The sequence below is a fragment of the Athene noctua genome, chromosome 1 (assembly GCF_965140245.1).
Source record: "Athene noctua chromosome 1, bAthNoc1.hap1.1, whole genome shotgun sequence".
Lineage (NCBI taxonomy): Eukaryota > Metazoa > Chordata > Aves > Strigiformes > Strigidae > Athene > Athene noctua.
In genome coordinates this window covers 247,712,329-247,731,047 of record NC_134037.1, presented here as the reverse complement: position 1 = coordinate 247,731,047, position 18,719 = coordinate 247,712,329, and the positions used below count along the sequence as shown (strand labels likewise).

The 18,719-nt window shown below is 36.4% G+C and overlaps 1 protein-coding gene across 3 annotated transcripts in view; it reads right to left on the bottom strand.

Annotated features, from left to right (window-relative positions):
• CWF19L2 (CWF19 like cell cycle control factor 2) overlaps positions 1-18,719 on the bottom strand; it is an 86,177-nt gene that overhangs the window by 36,730 nt on the left and 30,728 nt on the right. The window lies entirely within an intron of this gene.

The following is an 18,719-nucleotide window of genomic DNA, read 5'->3' as shown; positions in this document are numbered from 1 at the left end:
CACATAAACTATACTTGTACTTAATTACTGCTTCTACATACCAAAAGAAATTTGGGAATCATGAGGAGGGTATCTTCTAAACCTGACTAAACCAAGCTCTTGAGGTGATGGAGATGTGAGGTGAGAGGCACACACAGAACAAGGCAACGAGGGAGCTTTCACACACTTATCCTTAGTCCTCATGGTGGAGTAAAACCAGCAGTTCATTTGCTGGAAGAGTAACACAGTAGGGCACAACCAATCCAGATTTTACATGCACTGAGGACAAGTACTGACACAAATGCTGAGCAAACTGACTAGTAATGTTGGTCTACTGGATCTTCTAGTCATAAATTTTAACAAATAGCCTAATCAGGGATGTGAAAGTCAGCAGCTGTCTTGGCTACAGCAACCATGAGACAGTAGAGATTAAATTTCTAGAGGAAGTGAGGAAGGCAAGTAATAGAAAAAAGAAAAACCCCTGGATTATAGGAAAATGGACTGCAGCTTATTCAAGGATCTGCTTGACTGGATCTCATGGGAGATGGTCATGAATGACAAAGGTGCCCAAGAGATCAAGGAAAGCGTCCACAGAGGATAAGAAGGGTCCATTTGATCTGCTATTTGGCTAAATGGGGAAGCTCAAAAACAAAAAGGAAGTTTACAGAAGGTGGAACCTGAGACAAGCTTACGTAGGAAGACCACAGAAGCATTTCCCAGGCATATAGTGATAGAACTAAGTAAACCACAGCTGAAGCTGAAACTAGCAAGAGATGCAAATAACAAAAAGAAGGGATTCTATGAACATACTGGATATCCTTCCAAAAGCAAGGACAACACAGGTCTGCTGCTGAGAGGAAAGACCTAGTGACAAAGAACATGAAAGAGGCTAAGACACTTAGTACCTTACCAGTCTTTACCAGCAAGGTCCGCTCTTGGGCTTCTCAGGCCCCAGTGCCTAGTGGTAGAGTTTGGAGGACAGGTGTACTACTTCAGGAAAGAAGTATCAACAGAAGGACCACTTAAGTAAACAGGAAATATGCTAGTTTATGGATCTAATGGGATGCATATATTATGCTGGACAAGATGTCCCTTCCTATCACATCTGAATAGTAGTGGTGATTGGTGGATACCCCTGGAAAAAAACAAATGTATAGAGTCACCTTCAAAAAAGTGAAGCAGCAGCACCTGGGGAACAACAGGATGACGACCCTCACCTCAGTCCCAAAAAAATTACACAAGTCCTCATGAAAGCCCCTTCCAAGCACTAGAACAGCAGCAAGGTGACTGGGAACAGCTAACATGCATTTGCAAATAGCAAATGATGCCTCATAAATCTGCCCTCTGTGGTGAAATGACTGGTTCAATGCACAAGGAAAATACCAGAGATGTCTACCTTAAAGTCTGCAGCATTTTTAATGCAGTCACCTAGTGCTTTTGTTGCCAAATTGGAGGGAAGTGTAAACTGCAAAATGGGCAGGAAATTCTCTGGATTACCAGGGTTGAAGAGTATTTGTCAATACTTCAAAGTCTAAGGGGCACTCCTCATAGTTTAACTAGCACATTGTTACAGATGCCATTCCTCAGGCGCTGATCTCTATCAGTACAGTTTAACTTCAACACCCTTGGACAGTGGAACAGAATGTGCTCTGGTTCTCCAAATAGGTGGGCTGGGAACATGGCTGATAGCCTTGAGGGTTGGGTTGACATTCAGAGGGAGCTCAACAACCTGAAAGATTAAGCTGTTAAGAATCTCAAACAAATGTTAAGTCTTGCACCTGGGGACAAACTCATGCACTGGCAAAGGTTAAAGACAGACTAGAGGGCAAATCCATAGAAAAGAGACTTGGGATCCTTGGTTGATAGCACGTCAAAACACAAGTTTGAGTGCCAGATAATCACATCCTGAGCTGCATTTTCCATCTTATTGATTATACAAAGTAATGATAATTCCAGAGGCCAAAATGCTATCCTTAACCACACATATGCAATTTATGACACCAATTTACTACCCACAGGAGAACGGCAAAAAAGTAACTTTGAAAAGATCCCATAAACTAGTAAGATTACAGGCAACTGAAACAAGCCAAAAGCATTCATTCTCCCAAAACTGCTCTAGCCCTGGACAAAATACAGTTGAAAAACATTCTGAAATAACTTATTTTTTTAATGACATAACTATGTAGCCTTGAAACATGGTTGAGTGAAATAATCTGTTTTGTCAAATATTAAAAATATATATAGTTATCATTTCCCCCTCAGTAAAATTAAACAGAATTAAATTCTTGTACATATTTTCAGATTAACATCTTTTGTACTGTTAGTTTTTCAGCAATTTTCTACTCTATATTTTAACATTGTTAAAGATACAAAGCCATCTAAGCAGACTTTGTGTTCTTTATATAAAACATAATACAGCTGCTTATTTACAAAGGATGTAGAGCTTTGCAAGTCTCCACATTGCCTTTGCTTTCCTTATAATCAACAGATATCAGTAAGAAATCTTTTCTTCTTAGCAAAAAACTGTTTGCTTACTGTTATTATTGCAGTCAACAAATTCTAACCTGTTCTCCTTAATGAGACAAACAGTGCTAAATGCACATCTTAACAGCTATTTCAGAATTACTATTACCTGACAAAGCACAGACACCTTTTTATGATTTATGGGGGGGGGGGGGGGGGGGGGAAAAAAAAAAGGAGCGGTCCTTACAATTAGACATAGATACAGAAGATTTATATGGAAACTACTGGTAAAGTTGATTTTTCTTTATCAGACACAAGAAGCAAGCCGTGAATTGCCTAGCTTCAGTTCACTCTGTCAGCCAGTGGACAGGTGAACTGATAGTAAAAATCACTACCACTAATATGAGCACAGAGGAGATTCCTCAATTTCCTTGTGCAATAGGAACATTTTGCCAGATAGTATAAACCCTTATTATACTGCACATCTTCAAAATTGTAAGACCAGAAGTAAACACCTCAAGGAATTACCTACAAGTGAGGTCATTTTAGTTTGGATAGAAAACTGTAATCCCTGAACTCCTAGTCTACCCTTCAGCACCTAAGATCTTATGGGCACCTAAATTTTTCTCAGTGGAGTTCTAGAGCCATACTGAGTTATGTTTCCAAGCATGCCCAAAACTGCTCCCATTTTGTCAGAGATGGATGGCTTAACATCTATCTATTCCACATTGAAATCCTATCAGAATGACAGCACTGAGCACCTTTATCCCTAAATTTTACCCCTGGTTGAGTCAGTTCAGATCCAGTGCCCGTTAACACTCGAGTTCATTAAAAAGGGCTGCAGCTACAAATTTAATTCAGAAAAATATACTCTTTTGTAAAAATATTCTGGAGGAATATCATTCACTCATTTAACTTCAAAGCAGATCAGGAAGATTAAAAATCTCTCTCCCGTGACTTCTCTACCCAGCAAAAAGACAGAAATGGAAGATGAGGAGGAGGCCTGGAACACCTGTACAGCAGGAGTGAAGAATAGACATGGAGGACTGATTAAGCCAGACAGAATTTATCAGCATGAATGAAAGTGGAGCATTACTATACAGCTCAGTGATGAAGGCACTCCCATGGATTCCAGTCCTTCAGACAAAATACCAGGGAGTGGAAAGAATTTATCCATTTTGCAAATAACTGCTTAAGTACTTCATTACACTTCAGATATTGCAAACTCCATTTCTAGGTACTTACAGTTGCAGCTTACACTTTTGTTACCAGCTGCCTACAAGTAAAGCACAGCGCTGCCTACAAGTAAAGCTAAGCACTGTTCCACATCACCACCTTTACGCACCCAGCCCTCAGTCTTCCCACACCCTCATCTGCTCATACCAACCACCTTCTTGTTTGGAATGGAAGTTTCTGCTTTTTCAGCCAATGGATGTGTGTTCAGATGATGGATGTCCTGTCAAGAGCCAGGTCAGCTCAGCTCCCACCAAAACAAGGACAATAGTACACTCCCAATTCATAGGATTGTTCTCAGACTTAAATAAAGATAGGTAGGTAGATATACACATAAAAATAAAAAATTTAAAACAGCAGAAATTCTTCACCAGAAAAGTAACTATTTAACTTTCTGAAAAGATTAGGAATTTAAAAAAATTTTTTTTTAAAGCCCGAGAGCTTCTCAATTACAGCACAAAGATGTTAATTAAATCGGTTGATTAAATTAGAGCAAATAATGGGGACATCACTAAATACGGCAATGTCAAATACTTGTCAAATCTTACAAAAACCTTTATTAATCTCAATCTGAAGCTATTTTCCACCAAACTACTGATGCCTGCTTTATATCTGCCATCCTTGACTAATGAAAGCTTGTCCCAAAAACCTCAATAAAATCTAACAATTTTGTAGATACTGAAGTATGACAGCTTTAACAGCTTAAACATATTTTTCCAAGAAAAGACACATGAAGGTAGAAGTTATATACCAAAAAGCTGTGTAGGTAAACCGCGCTTCTCTCTTCTGTATTACCAAAGGCAAATTTCATTTTGCAAAGTAAACCAAGATGTCCAACACTGGTCTGGCTCCAATAATAATAATGATAAGATTTCAGGCAATATACATACAACACTACTTATTTCCAGCATCAGCCAGATAGATGCCTCAGCTGTTACTTTTTCACAAGAAAAGGTGTTTTCTCTCTATTGGGAGGGGGGGACAAGGTGATCCATCACAATAGAAGAAAAAGGCCATGTCCCTCCACCCCACCCTTGCCAGACAGAGACAACTGGGGCGGAGCAGGGAGAACAGGGGGACGGACAGACATGATGACACAGGTGGGGACAGGACATGGACGGACAGACAGTGTTTTCACTGTGCTGTTCAGACAGATGTGAGACCTAGTTACTGTTACAGCATTCAAATCCCTACTAATTCGAAAATATAACAACAATAGGAAAAACCAGTCAGCATTAGATGAGCAAAGACAAAGGACAAAAGAGTGGAAAAGTAATACAACATGAACAAAAAGCAGCAGGATGTACACCACACTTTTAAATGGGTTATAAATGAAAATGGACTATTCTGGATACAATAAGGAAGAGCTAACTGATGAAAGTTGCTAGAGTGTTGGTCTGTCTTTCTGTGTGTAAAAAAACAACCAAACAAAGTAGGTAGACATTTGTGAATATTGTAATGCTTAAACAACCTATGACTTAGCAAGGCTTAGTACTTTGACAGGCAGTAGAACCCATTTTAACAGTTGAAGGAGCTGGGGAAGAAGAAAGTCAAAGAAAAAGCAATGTTTTAAAGAACAGAAGGGGGTGGGGGATTTTTCCTAATGAGTACTTCACTTGACCAGAAGAAACTCACCCATTGGCAACATCTGGTTGAAATATGCACAAAATTTTGTTTGAAATGCTGGAAAAGACAAATATAGGCTAAATATTTTAAACTTAACACAAATAATCATGTAGAGGAAAATCATAAGAGAAGCAGTATGAAAAAGTAGAAAGAAACACAGAATAATTTTAGAATGTAGGAAATAGGAAAAGCAAAGATGAAGTGAACTCCCAACAGAACATATCACAGTAAACGTGACACATGCCCTAGTTCTTTAAAGACTTGGATAACTCTACAAGTTCAGAAGCTGAAGATACAACCACAGATGTTGCAGTCAAAATTCAAAAAATCCAGAGCAGTGCTAATCTGTGAAAGGAAACAGACCTTTGTAGAGGAAAAAATCCCACCTTGTCCCAAACCTACCAAACCCACATGGCCAAGCAGGGATACAGCAGATCTCCTAAGAGGACTAGTTGAATCCACATGCAGAATGTCCTGCAAGCAGCAAGAGTTGAATGAGTAGAAAGGCACACGTGACTGAGGATTTCACATGAACAGGACCCTTCAGAAATGGTTACTTGTTAGATTATTCACTGGAAACTGCCCCTATGGCATCTCCAAAAAGATGCTGACTTCAGGTGAATCAGGTCCCTTCTTCCTCACATCTTTGTGTTGCTGAGAGAAGAAACGGGATGGAAATTTTCCACAGGGAATGGCTGAAACTTCTCCATTCCCAGTCTCTAAATTTTCATCTCATTGTATACGTGACTTTTCAAAAAGTTAAATCACTATAAACAATAGACATCACAACAGCAATACTGCAGCAACTGCACAGAATAGTTAACATCAGATTTTTATGTCAACTTACAAGCATCTAATTCTTTTTAAAAACATCCATCCCAAGATTTAACTATCTTCACTAAAATTTTTAAAATACAAACACTTCAAAAGGGATGCCATTCTTGAGCAGCTTATTATTTTCCCAGAATGAAGGGAATTCACAAGCCTTTCTACATATCAGAAAAACAGAGTTTGCGTGCCTTTGAAGGCTCCAAAATGTTAGATCCTAGAAACAGTTGCATTCTTTTTTCTTCTCGTTTCTGCATGCCAACGCATCAACATACAGGCAAGTGGAAGACCATCTTCTGGATCTGAACCATGAAATGAGTTGGGATGGGGGGAAACTCAATGAAAGAGAGCTGCCTCTGTGCCTACTCAAATGCTTGTCCTTTCTCTTAATGCACCTGATAATCAAATTCTACACCAAGTCTCCATTCTCAGAAGGATCAACTGTTTCACTTCAAATATTACACTCCCTTTAGGCTGCTACCAAACTGAAAACATCTGGCTGAAGATCAAGCAAAATACATAGTAATCAAATACCTGAACACAACTTTTTTTAAAAAAGCTGTTTATAGACTGAGAGCTGAAAAATTACCAAATCTGCCCATAATCAATTATTAACTTCAGACTTAAAAGTATGATTTTGGACATGCTTCTGGAATGTTTAATGATCATCCAAACAGACATATGTTTCCTTCCTACCTTTTTACTGTTTAAAAGGTGCTCCAGTTCTGCCTCAAAAATCACTTTCTCAGCTTCCTGATAAATACTGTCCCATGAGGTCCTTCAAAGTTATCTATTTATTCTAGCAATGAGCAATTCACAACTGAACATAGTAATAGAACACCTTTTTATTTTAGCATGATATAAAACGCAGTAGCTGCCACCAAACACTAAGTCGCTGTTAAGCTTCCGGTTTTAGAATTAGTCCTCTCTAGATATGATCTTTTCATGTGAACTCTGTGATCTTGGAGACGCAGAATTGTTCACAAACAAAGCAAACTTATTTTTTGTGGAAAAAAAATAAGCATTATAATGGAACATACACACAATATATATACCAGTATAAGCTGACTTGTGCGGCAATACTTCTGTTTTTCCACATGCAAGACTTCAGATGGCCTTACAAACTATTTGGGACATTATACTTCAGGAAAGATGCAAAGTTAACAGGAGAGAAACTGGAAAAAAGCAAGAAGAATGAGTAGAGGACAAGAAAAAAAGGTATTTAAAAAAAAAAAGTTGGAATAGGAGGAGGACAAAATTAGGGAACACAAGCTGGTAAACTGCAAAAACTCAAAGAGTTCTGGCAAACAGAATACATGATGAAAAAAGAGGAAAACAAAAAGGTTTAAATCGAAGAAGAAATGGAAGTTAGGCATTAAAAAGGTTCTTCTAATATTAAGGACTGCAGAACAACAGTACAGTTGCCTAAGAAGACTATGGAATCATCACGAGGATTTCTTTTTTTAAAAAAAACAAAGGGCTTGAAAGCCACAAAGAACATAGATGTGTACAGTGAAACTAGAGAGGAAGACAGTAAGGCAGTAAGTTCTAATGAGAGATTTCAGCAGGCTCTCATTTACACAATATGAAGTGATGCAGAGGATAAAAACTTTTAGATGTAACACATACTGAAGTCTTTGAGTCAGAACCTTACAAGCTGGAAGGTTTTTGTGGGTTTTGTGAGTGTTGGGGTTTTCTTTCCTAATTTCAACTAGTCCAGAGTTGTGACACAACACATATGAGACTGATCACAGCATATTTAGATTTAATATTCCAGAAAAGGAAAAAATAAAATTAGTAATATTTAGCTTTAGAAGACAAAGTACAAAAAAAGAAGTGTCCCATCAAAGAGAAATTAAAAGGAGCGGATAAAAGGATAAAATAATCACGGACAGCATGAAGACTAATGTGAGGCCATGTTAAAGACTAAAAGTAAATGCATATTATGAACCAAGATGAATCCATTGGATCAAATATGCAAGGCATGATTATTCAGAAGATTAAAGATGTTATTAGAGGTAAAGACATCTTTCAGAAGTCAAAATCCCATCTAAATAGAACTGAATTACAAACACAGCATAAATATAGAAAGATAATTGTATTCGCATAAAATGGCAAAGCAAAAGTTGATTTTGAGGAGGATCTTACTAACATAGCACAACAATGGAGTAACTACTTTTTTTCCTACTAGCAAACTGTGAAATCATCCAGGAGACCTTACAAATATTCCCAGAAACTGTAACCATCTTTTATAAAAAAAAGCAATAATTATCTTTTTGTGCTTTATATAAAGATTCACTCGAATCTGGCTTTTTGATTCTGCTTTAACTTGCTTTTAGTATCTGGTGAGTGTATCATTTCTTCATGCAGTGGCATGGTATTACATAGCCTACTTCAAAAACCTCTCAAGTTTCTGAATTAGACTTATTAAAGAAATATTATTGAATATAAAATATCTTAAGCTATAAAGAGAAATGTTGGTGACAGTAATATTCATTATCATCAGATAAATATGATCTGTATTTATGTAAGTAAAATATGTTTAAAATATATTAAAAGTACTTTATATATGATATATTTTATTAAATGTTAAAGTTGAAACTGGAGAAGAGGCTCAGTCTCTATCCCTGAATCTTGTGATGACTGCTACACAAACAATATAATTTACAGTCTGAAATGAACAAAGATAGTGTGTATTTACAGAATGAGAGTGGAATTGTCTGTTGCCATTAATTAAGGAACATGAGTTTTTACTTCAGGCTAGTTAAATATGCAAAGTACACAGTTGTTCTCATCAAACGTACAAACCGCTATACAGCTATTAACACCCAGCGGAACAAAACAAAGCAGACAAGTCTGGTTTTGAAAGATAACTGCTTTAAATTAAATACATGAATAAATAAAATGCAGTTCTGAAAAAGATTTTTGAACTCTCCAGAGATGAAGCCTGTTCCACAATCCAGCAGGAAGAAATGGAAAAGCTAGTCTACCACCAGGTGCACAGCTTAATTTGAGGAACAGACACTGGAGTGGCTGAACAAAGGGAGTAAGCAGGCCAGAGCATCTGAGATAGGATCAGTTGGAACAAGTTTTCAATGTTAAATAGCTAAAGAGAATAAAATATATTTTAAGAGTCAGTATATTGTGGGATAGGGAGCAACTAGAGCTGGGAAAAACAAACATGTTTGTTTTAATTACTGAGCCAACAAAAAGCTGCATGCTGTGTGAGTTGAAAGCTGTCTGCAAACGTTTACCAAGAGCTACACTAAAGTGGTACAAACACAGTGTCATAAAGGAATAACAAAGCTGGGCAACGGTCTTCAGCAAGGAACAAACCCCTACAACCAAACGGCATCTACGGACAACTTAGATGCTGGACTAAGCATACAACCGTTTCCTTTTCTCTTAGAATCTATGGCCAATGGAAATGCTTTGAATACTTATTCCTCTATTGGAAAAGTCTATCCTTATATTATAATATCAAATAAGTGTCTAGAAGACATCCAACACTTCTCAGCGTGCAGGACTTAGCCATGTCTTCCATCCACTGTCTCCTGTTCTCTTACATTAGTCTTTCTTTTCCATGTCATTTATGCCTCTGTTAGGTTCTCAGGTTGCTTTTACACACGATCACCAGAATTATCAAAACAGAGTTATCAGTCAATCTCATTTAGAAGGAGCAGTCTGCCTCCTTCAGTGATGGCTATTTGTAAGGTCACATCACATCATTGAGTCAATATAGTAAACACCTGCAGTCCCCACATAACATAGGCTTCAAAGCATCTAAGCTACCCTTCAGGCTCTGCCATTTGTTGTGAATAATGGAACTGTCAGCTTTAAGGTAATGCTTTATAAAATCAGTACGTAGACCATTCTCCATAGTAAGACCAAGGTTTGGATCTCACAGCAAGATAACATTAAAATGGTCACAGGTCTGTAACAGCAGTCCACTATATAAAACTTGCATCTTTGATTTTGATTTCTTACAGCAGAAAACACTATGATGAAGAGAAATAGCAGCATGAGGAAGGGAAGCAAGAGCAAACTTCTACCTAGGTTAAAAGTTTAGTATTTCAAAAATGACTCAGTAAACATAGTAATAAGCATCACTATTTTAACTTCAAAAGGTATTTAATATAGAAATGGGGTTAAAAAACAGTTTTACGAGATCAGAAATTTGGTCTGCCATAATCAGGACCTTGGTGCTTAACAGTGAGGAGAAGAATTGAAAAAAAATCTAATGCAGGCTGTAACACAGAAATTAAATAGTCTACGTAAGAGTATTTTCATCAGGTAGTGCTAGGTTTATGTATAAAGCATGAGACTTAAAAAAAAAAAAAAAAAAAAAAACAACAAAACAACCCCCCACCCCCTCAAAAAAAACCCACAAATGAAAAAAGACTAAACCAAACAAAAACTCTAAAACACAGCTCCTTTTATAAGTGAAAACCTTTATTAGAAAAGGATTAGGTACTTAGATAACTTCTAATTGTTTGGTCTCTATCCTTTCTTTCCCCTAGTCAGTGAGTGAGCAGATTAATAACATGTTATGTAAAAAACTTAATTTCATCTCATTGATATAAAATCAGTTGCCCTTTAAATTCAACAATTCTTTGGTCTTATATTATGAAAAAGGTTATTTTAGCTAAACTATTTATTACTCAGGATAAGTAACATGACCTCCTTACTCATCTCTTTATGTTGAATGCCTTCAATCATTCCTGTATTCAAAAATCTTTCTGTTTGCTCTCAGTACTTATCTTCTTAGACAGGGTGATCAGAATAGTATCTCGTGAATAGAATGGACATGCACACAAACCTCAAATCAAATTCAGTAAGAGCTGAACTGCCAGCCTGTGGAAGCAAGATTAGAACCAGTAATGTGTAACTTGCAGCAGTTGGTACTGTGTCCAGTGATGTGCCTAGTAATGGGCAAACTAAAGCAATTAATATTGGTTGTCAGGAAGCCACATAACCTTGCAAACACAACTTTAAAAAAAGGTCTAAAGATGCAGTTTGATGTTTTAAATTGTTAGTTACACTTTGAAATGGTTAGTCACTTAACCATACAATCAATGAGCCACCATAGGCATGAGATGTAAGAAAATTTTTTTAAAATGTAATGACTACATGGTTTGTTTCTATAGCAAGAACATCTAATAGAAGACATATATACTTAGACCATAAAAAAAGAAAAAGTATTACAACATGTTGGTTCTTAAGTCCACAAATTGATATTTCATCTTATCAAAGACAGAAATGTAGTACACAGCTGAGAAGGTGATAAGTTTGGCATTTGTAAATAAAATAACATTTTCTTAATAACATTTAGTAACAAGTAAATAAAGAATTGCAGTAGAAGTACTGCAAGAAGTTTCAAAAATATTCAGGCCTTAATATTCACTATTTAGAAAAGAGATTTACCCTAGCTCTGTGTTGTGATTTATTATTAAATGAATACATGTAGAAAAGAGTCTTTAAAAAAAAGCAAAGGAAGAATGTGGACAATTAGATGTTGCAGAAAAAAGATTCAACTCTGGATCCTTTTAAGCTTCTTCTACTCATGTATATCCATGCCCTCAAGCCATTATTACTGCTGTTATTTTGGTAGACATCAGAAGAAAGCCAAAGACTTGAAAAAGCAAGGAGCCTAGAATATCTTCTTACCTAGACAGGCAGAACAGGATGGTAAAGCTAATATTGACATTGGTAGTGGCACTTCCATTCCAGACACCAGTGGAGAGAGCCCCACTCTCCACAGCCATCAGTGCAGCACCCATGAAGAATCTCTGTAAAAATCTCATGTGCACAACTTTGCAAGCCGTCCTGCTAGCTGGAAGTATCTTGTTATCCAGATGTACTGTCCCAAAGCCAAATGTCCAAATGTCTTCATTCCTTTTAGAAGGATGGGTGCATAGTTTAACTGCTCCTCTTAAACAGCCCACTCCTATAAAATGTTTCTTCTTTATATTGTTAGCAATGGCTAATGAGACCTAATATGTAACTACACTAAAGACCAGGTGGTCCCAACAGTCATTGGTTGATGAAATTCTCCTTTCAAAATCTCACAATAATTGTGTTTCATTGCTTAAACATACAAAATATATTGTTAATTTATGGTTCACACTTTTATAAATGGTTTTACGTGTAAATTCTTTTAAGTCCAAAAAGGTTTAACACCATTTACCAAGGCTGTGCAAGGACAAAGAGAAGCATCAGTGAGGTTCTACCCTTCCATTTCAGATTGGAAATACCTACTGTACCAGAAAAGCTTTTCAGGAATGCTTTTGCTTTTGTTTTTTCTTGAGGTTGGGCGGTGTCAAATTTGTTAAGAAAACCAGAAGGTACTCTGAAGAAACACAGTGACAGGATAGATAAAGCAGTGTAAATATGCAGAAATTCAGCACATAAGGAGAAAAACACAGCTAGAAAAAATGGCACCATCAGCACAAGTGCTGCATGGCACTTGGATACAGCTTTTGTTTCTAGTATCAAAGCATACTCCAAAGCTTTTGTATTTCTTTGAACTCCAAGAAGTTTTATCCACTCTGCCCTTTTATACTTGTTACATGTACTGAAACCAGTAAGATATTTCACATCATTTAGTTACCGATACAATTTGTTCAGTACTTTTTAATTGCAAAAACCAATTTCCTATAAATTTTATTAAGACAAAGTGGCTTAAGTTCCTGAATACATTTTTGTCTTGTAAATAATTGTGTAATCTCTTACTGACATCAACAAGAGTGTTCAAGAAATACACTCACCAGAAGCTGCATATACTTAGTATTTTTTTAAAATACGCACTAATGATATTAAAGCTGTCCTGCAATAGTGTGCCCACTTTATTATTCCCTGTTCTAGTCAGAGATAGTCAACTCTGTATGGAAAACACAAACTTTTGCCAAAGAAAGAATAACACAGCCACACTACAGACCCGGTTCAAGTGTGAAGGAACAGCAGGAATTAGAAATTATGATGAGCTGAAAACAACTGAGAGTAAACAGGCCAAGAGCCATCTGTTGCTGTATCTCCCCACCATCTGAAGTTCCAAATGAAATCACAGATTTTTATTGTGCATTTAGTGATGAACATTAATCCCCAGCAATTTCATTTTTATACAAGTCTCAGCTATATTTTTCTGAGAAGCAGTTTTAAACCACAGAACCACACAGAATCGTCTAGGTTGGAAAAGACCTTGAAGATCATCCAGTCCAACCATTAACCTAACACTGACAGTTCCCAAATAATTCTTTCAGCAATTCTTTATATATGGTAAGTCTAAAAGCATTACTACAACCTATTAAAGTTGTGCATTGGGTATGTCACAATGAAAGGCCACTCAATCATGTGTTATTAAAACATATTACAGATAAATTTTGACAACCAAATATTTTCATTGCAGAAAAATATCTGCATTTATAGGTTCGATTCCCAAATCTAAAATTAAACATGCTGGCACACCTGAAATTTTGAATGTTAATTTTCTGTGTATTTTCTTTTTTGTTTGGGGGTTTTCTTGTTTGGTGTTGAGTTTGGGTTTTCTTGAAGAAAAAAAAAAACTCACATGAGAAATCCTGATTATTTTTCCTCTTTTACTTAGATTTTTTTTTTCCTGAGTTTTTTTGCTCTATCTTGAAGAATATATCTATCTTGTGGAAAATATATATATATATATTTGTGTATATTTTTGTGTGTGAATATATATCTTTATCTATCTATATTTGTCTCGATCTCTGTTCCATTCCTTATGCTTTAAATGTATTTATTAAATGAATCACGCTAGACTGAAGGCTGATGGACTTCCACAGAAAATTCAGTTATTCAAATGAAGATTCGCTATGTTGAAATCATTTGTGTTTTCCTTACGATTTCTCAAATGCATGACAGAAAATCCTGCATTTGCTTCTCTACTTTTTCAGAACTTCACTCTTCTTTTAAATACTCTCTGCTAGTATATCCTCTACCATGTAATTTTGCTTAAAGTACCACCTTTCATTCAATTTTATATTGATTTCGTATTTTAAACACAATTCATCATTATTAAGTACTGCCTCTAGCAATTCCTCAGCAGAGACTACTTTGTTTCCTGCATACTGATTAAGTGTTACAGGACACAGTAACAGGCTGAGAGTTGAGAAACTTTTTTTCTTACAGGCCATATATCATTTGGAATTGAAAAGTTTTAAAAGATGGATACACTTCATTCATCCACCACCATGAACTGAGCCTAGATTTACCTAATTTTGTATCATATCAATATACTTCCTGATTTAAAAAATAAACACAATTAAGTCAGTTTGTAGCAACACAAAAACAAACCGTTCGTCATTTAGCAGATTTGACTAATTCTCACGCAGGGACCATATTGAAGGAAGCATGAGAAGAGATGGAAAAAATTCTGAAGAAAAAATTGAAAAGGGAAAGCACACAAATAATGCACATCATAAATTATTTAGAATCATCATAAAGAACACTTTCTACATGCAGATTAAAACATAAAAGCAGCTATACTGGATCAAACCAAAGCCCAACGTGCTTTCTCCAGCAGCAGCTAAAAGTGAATACCTAATGAAGAGTACCAAAAGAAAGGATGCCTCCAAGCATTTGTGACTCAGCAATTAAAAGCCAGACATCATTTCTGTACAAGCCTCAAATGATTTATTTTTCATGAACGTGTCCAGTCTCTCCCTGAATCTACTTAAGCTCTCAGCATCCACAACACCCTGAAGCAACTATTTCACCAAGAGTCACAGTTTTTCCACTTGTTTTCGATCTGCCTTTTCAATTTGGACCATATGATTGTTGTTGGACTAAATCATTGTTGGTCCCTTCCAAATGAAACACTCTATATTCTGCTTCTTACTCATTTAAGTCTTACCTCCCAATTTCTGTACCACCAAAAAGCCACTATAAATGATGTGCCTCAAAGTAGTGCTAATGTGCCACATATTTTGTTAAGTAAAAATACATAATCAAGCATAGTACGAAAAAGTACTAAAACCTAAGTACACCGTCAAAGTACTGACAATGGCAGGAGTAACAGTCTCATAACCAATGCACTCAAATCAAGATTTGTGTAGCACTTTCAGGTAACAGAAATACAAACTGTAGAGGCAGAAGTTATTTTTTAAATGCTGAAGTCTCCACGGTTTTCATTCAATAAGTACTGATTTTCATCCCCTATCCTAACTCAAAAACCCTATGGTACAACGGCCTTCTCTTACAGTTTCACTAGGGCTCAAAGTGCAATTTTGCTTTTCTCAGAATGCCTGTGACAAATTAGACATAAGCAGCTGTACATAAGCATAATTTAATTCTATCACAAATTAAATTAAAACATTTAATTCAGGGTTAGTCTCTTCAAAAGAGCCCAAATGCCTCTTTTACACATTCACCCAGTTTTTTTGATTTCCATAGACTCTGAAAGTTGCCTCCTGCTCAAGACAAAACAAGCACAATCTACATTTAAATTCACCCTTTTAAAAAGGGTCTTTGCATGTGCATTCATTGCAGTTGTATACATGTGACTGATGTATTTAAGTACAATAGCCATTAAGGCCCCAAATTTCACTTAACAGATAGTTTAACGATAATCCTACTAAACTTTATAGGACTACATGCTTAAGGTAACCTGCAGTGAACAACAGAAGGGCTCTACCCAAGCTGAGACATCCACACACCGTGCAGCAGACACACCACACAGGTACCTTCCACCTACAGTCTTTCAGGATGCTGCATTCAGACATGTCGATGTCTCTCACTGGAGCTGAGCACACAAAACCAGTTGAGACACGTATGCATTTTGCACTTAGTGCTTTTAGTCACAGACTTTCCATTTACAAGAGACACACACAGCGTCTCTACCCCATGAGTGTAATCCAATGTGCCATAAATCAGGTTTGTTCAGCGTCCTAGAGTGCTTCACGTTTCATACTAGACATATTAGGATCAAAATGTTTATTTAATGTTACTAATACAGAAAATAACCTATGATGCACTTAAGGATATCAGATATTGATATATTTAGAAGTGCAAAGAGAAGAAATACTAATAAATCTACCTTTTACCTCCAATTATCTTCCTGTCTAGCCTGGTGTTCTGTTTCACAAAGCCTTGTTACTGAGGAGCTCTCCCATCTTACGGCAGCCTGATACACCATGGTGTCCTCTCACAGTCCTTCTGCTTACTGTATAACAGAAGACATATTTTCTTTACTGCATATTCAGGCATTAAGCCTGATAATAGCAATGCTTCTTAGCTCTCCTAGCACAACTAACTAGGAAAATACTTTCAATAGCACACCAGTTCAGAGGCTATAAAAAAAATTTACCCTCTATTTAGGTTTCATATACATATGTGTGTATGTGTCTGTATATATGTATTTATTTATAGATATAGATCTTTTATCAAATAAAATGTTACAGGTAAGAAGTAGGAAAAAATACAATGAGAAATTAAATATTTAAGATGATGTGGAAATTATGTAGGGAAAAAATTAAACAACTTCAGAGAACTAGTATCCCCAAATAACATTCCCTAGTCTTTTTCTCGAAATACCAAAAAAGCAAAACAACAGCTATTCATATGCCTTCAAGAAGAATATATATAAAAAACTACCTCTTCAAATATGTATAAAAACTAACCTCTTCAAAAAAACCACACAAATTTTATTGAAAAATTCATATCTCAATTCAGGCAAAATAATTCCATTCATAAAGCTACTCAAAAGCCATAAATAATTTAAGAACAGCTCTACTAATAAATTTTCATCTTTTCAGCACTCTGGACACATGGAAGGCTAGCAATTGAAAACAAATCAAACGTTAGACAGGCAAAATGAGGGCTTCTAGAAAAGAAATGCTTCAATACTGTTGAAAAATGGTTTAAGACAAAGTTTGTATTTTTTTTTTAATATCAGGATAAGCCAAACATGGTTTAGCCTATACTGAATTTTAATCTGCATACCTTCATACACAAAAGACCTACAATGTTAATATTTGTGGGCATTCACTTCATTAATAGAAACATCACACTAACTACCAAGAACAACATAAAATAAAAAAGAAAAAAAGAAAACATTAACAGCAATCTTCTTCCTCAAGGTAAATTTCTGCTATAAAATTACCCAAGTGGGCTTCCTCAGGATGCAGCTATGGACTTCTCTTTTGCTTTAGTATCTTCTACAATTTTCTTGCTATTCTAAGTTGAGAAAGATGTATACATTCATGCTTTTTCGCTTTTCAGCAGGAAATGTCTACTTGCAACATCTAAATGCACCACAAACAGCAGGTCTTAAAAGTACAGATGATTTTGGCCAAAATGAAAACTAGTAATAAAATGGTCTTACCAGGATCTATACACTTGGTGAAGTAGATCAGCTGATAAATGTATAGTTTTTAAACACCAAACATCAGTACTTGAAAACTGTACTTCAAAACCACATTTTTGGGGTTGCTTGGGGTAGAATCCTTGACTAAATCAAACTATAAAAGCTAGATTTGCCTCTATGCACACTTAGAAACAAACAAATACATAAATAAAATCAGGATTTAAGCTACCACTTTACAGTCCCTTCAGTCTGTAGTTTCTTGATCACTTTAAGCCAGAATAAACCAGCACCACTGTCAAAAGAATTGATCCTGTCCTCTATACAAACCCCAGCCGCCCATGCACGCCACCAAGTCTTCATTCAGTCACACAGTGAATTGAATTGGGAAATTGATCCATGTTCAATTAATCAAGAAGAAAAAAACTTTCCTAGGGAGATGCATTCAGAATTGCCTTCACTGTTTCTGGATTTATCTCCCCATTTCTCCCAACAGAGTGAAAATAAGGCAAAGCCATGTTTCAGGACCTTTCAGCATGAAACTGGCCATGCTGCTCCAAGTAACCAGACAGACCTGCCTGAAACAAAATGCTTCGTGCTCGTTATTGGTAGCAGAGGCAAAGTTCACTTTGGGATCAGTGGGAAATTCATTTGGAAGACTTCTGTGGAAACTGCTTCAACTATCTTACTTGAAATAAACATGGCTGAACAGACTGAGGCTATCACTTGGGTGGTCAATGTTATAAAAAGACTGATTCATACAGTATCAAACACAGCTTCACAAATCAGTCTCGCTTGTGTTATGAGATAGTTTCTGAACACCTGGGCTGTTTAGACACACAGTGTGATACAGCTGGCCTTGGTACACAGGAGTACCCAACACATTCTGCTTGTGTCCCAGTAGTCCAAAAATCAGTTTGAAGCTGTAAAGCCAGTAAGACTATCCTGGCAACTATCACAAGGATAGGACTTAGGACAAAGCAACCGTCAATTTTGCTGGACTGCTCACACTCAGAAGCCATGTAATACAGGCTAGAAGTAACCATGAAACAAGCACAGACACGGCATATTCATAAAGCCATGACAGCAAACCTCTAAAATGTACAGGAGGACCTTCACTCTCTGAAAAGCAAGTATTGATATGTTAGAAGCTGATCCTGAGCTTCAGAGAAAGCCAGTATGGAACTCACAAAGGTAGACATTTTGCATCTGATATACTTCAAAGAAGAAAGAGTTCTGGTTTTAGATCCCTTCAATCATC